The sequence below is a fragment of the Gossypium arboreum genome, chromosome 1, assembly GCF_025698485.1.
Source record: "Gossypium arboreum isolate Shixiya-1 chromosome 1, ASM2569848v2, whole genome shotgun sequence".
Taxonomy (NCBI): domain Eukaryota; kingdom Viridiplantae; phylum Streptophyta; class Magnoliopsida; order Malvales; family Malvaceae; genus Gossypium; species Gossypium arboreum.
The window spans coordinates 85,765,907-85,771,094 of NC_069070.1; the positions used below are offsets into that span (position 1 = coordinate 85,765,907).

Genomic DNA, 5,188 nt, shown 5'->3' on the forward strand with positions numbered 1-5,188 from the left:
GAGATGGGTTGCAGCTATGCAACAAGAGATTCAGGCATTAGAATGAAATTTCACTTGGGATGTAGGTCCTTTGCCCTTTGGTAAAACACCCATTGGTTGCAAATGGGTCTTGAAGGTGAAATATAATTCTGATGGCATGGTTGAACATTTCAAAGCTCGTCTTATTGGACAAGGGTTTACTCAATAAGAGGGTGTTGACTATCATGAAACTTTTTCTCCGGTTGCTAAACAAGTTATGGTACGATCTGTTATTGCTCTTGCTGCTCAACATGGCTGACCACAATTTCAGATGGATGTTTATAATGCATTTTTACAAGGTGATTTGTCTGAAGAAGTTTACATGATGCTTTCGATTGGTTTGCTCACTTAGGGGGAGACTTGGGTTTGTCGACTGGGAAAATCTCTTTATGGGTTGAAACAAGCCTCAAGACAATGTAATATGAAGCTCACGGAAGCTATTCTACTCAATGGATATTCATAGAGTAAGTATTATCTGTTCACTAAAAGAGTTAGGGATCAAGTTGTCATGATTCCTATATATATGGATGATCTGTTAATAATTGGAAACGATAACAAGCTTATTTCTGAGTTGAAACAAGTGCTACATTAAAGTTTCAAAATGAAGGATTTAGGGGATCTCAAGTATTTTCTGGTATTAAAGTTTTTTGATCCAAGGTAGGGATTGTTCTGAGTCAACAAAAGTATGCTCTTGAGTTAATTTCAAACATGAGGCTCACCGGTGGAAAAGTGGCTGCTACTCCTTTAAAGAAAAAATTGAAATTAACCTCTATAGAATACAATGAAGTGGTTCAAGCCAACCAAGATGATAAAGTTTTATTAGACACACAATTGTACTAATGACTCATTGAGAGATTTTTATATTTGAGTCATATGAGGCCTAATATAGCTTTTGCAGTGCAACATCTAAGTGAGTTCATGAAACGACCAAAAAAATCACATTACAAGGCGACACTTATTGTACGTTATTTGAAAAAAGATCTAGGATGGGGCTTTTTTTTTTTTAGCGAAAAGGGTCTTTTAGATTGATAGCATATTGTGACTCCGATTGGGCATATTGTCTTATGTTGAGAAAGTTAGTAACGAGATATTGTGTAAAAATAGGAAACTCATTAATCTCATGGAAATTAAGAAAACAAAATATGATCTCCAGATCATCAGTTGAGGCAGAGTTTAGAAGTATGGCATCAACAGCTGCGAATATTGTTTGGTTAAGTGGGTTGTTTGATGAAATTTTCTTTAAGAACAAAGAACTAGCCATATTATTTTGTGATAATAAAGTTGTGATACAAATAGCAAACAATCTCATGTTTCATGAAGCATGTTTCATGAAAGAACAAAGCACATATATATTGATTGCCATTTTGTAAGGAAAAAAATCCAACAGGAATCACTTCAAATAGCGCATATCTCGACAAAAGAGTAGCTTGCAAATGTGTTAACAAAAGGACTTGCTATTCAACAATATGAGAATTTGATAAACAAGTTGGGAATGAGAGACTTATTTCATCCACCAACTTGAGGGGGAGTATATAAATTATTGATTGTAAATATAGGGAGTATATAAATTATTGATTGTAAATATAGGTAGTCAGCACAGGTGGTTAGTTAGCTTTAAAATAGTTAATTAGTATGAATGAATGAAATTAAAATGTTGAATATGTATTGGTTTGAGTGAATGTTATTGAAGTTTAATTTGTGGTGCTAATGAGGGCATATTGGTTAGACACATATGTTGATTGTGAATTGGTATAATTTGACATGATTTACAATACGGTCTGACACATGGCTGTGTGCCTCACATGGGCATAAGACATGGTCGTGTGCTCTATTAAATTTTAATGATTTTAGGTCCACACGAGATTAGTTAGGTAGACGGTCTGGGGACACGAATGTGTGTCTCCTCCTACATGATTTTTGCCTTTGCACATGGTTTGGCCACACGACCATATCTCTGCACCACACGAGTGTGTCTGTTACTACTTTGGTAGTAATGTGACCGCTTTTGGGTCGATCGAACGATGAGTTTTGGGAACACAAATCTAAAGTAAAAAATATTTATTTTATTATTTTAATAAGGTTTACAGTATGACATAATGTTCGTGTGAAAATTTTGTGAAGAAATTTTACTGTTTGAGTGGTTAATTCGGTAAAAAAGACTAAATCGCGTAAAGCGTAAAAGTTAAATTCTATAAGTTAAAAGTATTAAATGGCTATGGAATTAAATGGAGAAGGTCCTTATGTGGTAAATAGCCCATTTATGAGATAGTGAAGGTTAGTGGAGTGGCATTTGGTGTATTTAGTAATATTTTTAAAGGGTAAAAAGGTAAATAAGTAATTAAAGTTAGTAATAAATAAAATAAAAGCCAAAACCATGTTATATTTCTTCATCTTCCACCGAATACAGAGAAAAGAAACAGCCATGGTTGTGTTTTAGGGTTCGGCATCTTCATGGCTCAATTTGTAAGTGTTTTGAGCTCGATTTTTGATGATTTTTATGTTTTTGTGATTGTTGCTTCGTGTTCTAGTTAGTTTGTACCCTAATTTCTGAATTTTTTGATGAATTTGTGAGTTTCCATTGATGATAGCTTGATGTTTTTGAGTGTTGATGATGGAAAATAAATCATTGTTGTTAGATTAACAAGTTTTATAAAGTGATTTTGAGTAAAAATGTCAATTTTGGACCAAATTATATAAGGTGGAAATTTAGTGGTTAAAATGTAAAATAAATTGAAAATATGGGCTGATAGTAATATATGAAAAATTCGGCTAGCTTGGGTTTGTGTTTAATTTCATGAAATTGTGATTTCAAGTGATAAGGACTAAATTGCAAAAATATGAAATAATAGGGGAAAAAATGTAAATTTTCCAAAATGTGTAAATTGTGTTAAATTGAATGAAATGTTGATTAAATAAGTAAATTTTGATATTATATAGATTGAGATAATCGAGAATTGGATCTAGAACGGGGGAAAAATAAAGTACCGGACTAATTGATCCGTTCCGTCATTTTAACGATCGAGGTAAGTTTGTATGTAATAAGCATTGTTAAATTTATGCTTTTAATGATTTGATATTATATGAATTGTATATACGTGACTATTTTTATGTTTAACGACATATCGGCTAAAAAAAATGGCACTTACTGTACGGTTCGAAATAGCTTCGGCTAAATATGGCACCTGGTGTGCGATTGGAGATAGCTTCGGCTATATATGTATATGGCACTTAGTGTGCAAAATATTAAGAATGTAGTGTGCAAAATATTAATAATGACAATTGGTGTGCGAGATATTGAGTATGGCACTTAGTGTACAAGATATCGAAGATGCAACAACATTACGTGTATGTATGAAATGGTAAGGATCGGTACAGATATGTACATGAGTTATGATGCATCTTTGTAACGAAGTAAATAAGTAAGTCATGTTTATGAGAATGATTTTGTGATGACTTTGTGATTATGGGCTGATGCTTATGTTGTATAAATATTTATTTATACCGTGATGGTGGAAATGATTGGTGAAGGTGTGATGAGCTTAGTTATCATCATTTTTGTACTAAAACTGTTTTGGACAGTAGCTGTAGTCCAACTTTTTAAATTCACCAAAAATTGTGGAAATCGAGTTATAGGATGAATAAAATATGAAACTAGAGCTTATTGAGTCTATTTTTACATAGAAGAAACGGTGTATGCAAAAGAATTTTAGATTATGAGATATTTGAATTTTTGTGAGACAGGGTTAGAATGATCTCGGAATCCCCTGTTTTGAATTTGAAAAATAATTAAAAATTTTAAAAAAATAATTAGGGGTTATATTTATATTATTAGAATCTTTGATGAGTCTATTTTCTAAAGAGACAAATGGGAACATCATTCGAATTCTGTATGAGGATATAATTAATTTTTAGTGAAGAGGGTTCGGAACTTTTGGACAGCGAAAAAAGGGTAAATTTGAAGAATAAACTGTACTTATTAGCTAAACCAAAAATTTTGTAAATTTTATGGTAAGAAGATATGTGAGTATAGTTTCAAGTTAAATTAATGGATCTTAATTTGGAGCTTCATACATCCAGAAATAAATAATTTAATGACTATGACTCGAGTAGATAGCTTGACTGGAATTTGAACAAATAGTGGAATAATATGCAATTATAATTGTGATAGCTTGAGAACATGTTGTAAGAATTTGGAAAAAGCATATTAATAAATTAATTATTATTTTCATATGAACTTACTAAGTTTTATAGCTTACCCCCTCCCTTTTCATCTCTTATAGGTTTATGTAGCTAGCTCGGGTTGGAGATCGTCGGAGATTCAATCACACTATCAAGCTATCATTTGGGGTATAAGTATTCAAATACTTAAGTCTATGGCATGTCTATGCTGATCATAGGATTATTCATGTGTATTTGCCAATGTTTTATGGTGTGATCATGTTGTTTGATATGGATGACTGTGCGCATACGACTTAAGTACTCGATGATTGATTTTGGCATAATTGGCATATGGATAGATTATAGCATAAGTGTGAAATGTGAAAATGTATTAATGATAATCTCGGTATGAAAGTTGTTATGATTAGTCTTGATAAAGTATGATGCCTTGTGTATGCGTAAGTTGTTATGAGAATGTCATGCATAAGCTATATTTACGATTATTAAGTGTTCATTTATGCCATGTTGGATGCCATTGAGATATGTGAGTGTGCATGTGTTGTGAGGGTGGCAAAATGGCTTGGAACATAGCCTAGCATTTGTCTACACGGGCGTGTGACCCTACTTCATGATGAAATTTTCTAAGTTTTCCCAAAAGTTTTCAAAGTTTCTGGTTTAGTCCCGAATCATCTTCGATGCGTGTTTAGGGCCTCTTAAGCCCGTTTAAGGGACGTTATACATATGTATGAATGTTTTTGATTTGAATGAAATTTTATGGCCTGATTTTATGTGATTGTGTATGTTTAAGTCCGGTAATGCCTCGTATCCTGTCCCAGTCTCGGACATGGGTAAGGGGTGTTATACTGGCCACATAGCTGTGTGACCCCTGTTTTCACTTTTTACCTGAATCTTTTGTAAAGTTTCAAAGTAGTGCTGATTTGATACCAAGTTGATTTAAGGGTCTTGCATGCTTGATTAATGCTTAGTTTTGATTGAAAATCACATCATACTT

The 5,188-nt window shown here is 32.9% G+C and overlaps 1 long non-coding RNA gene across 1 annotated transcript; it reads left to right on the forward strand.

The window, feature by feature from the left end:
- The first annotated feature begins 2,397 nt into the window (after positions 1-2,397).
- On the forward strand, positions 2,398-4,577 carry LOC108482808 (uncharacterized). The gene is made up of 3 exons (XR_001870950.2): positions 2,398-2,481; positions 2,956-3,041; positions 4,299-4,577. It is a non-coding gene; the product is annotated as an uncharacterized LOC108482808 (long non-coding RNA).
- Positions 4,578-5,188: the final 611 nt, after the last annotated feature.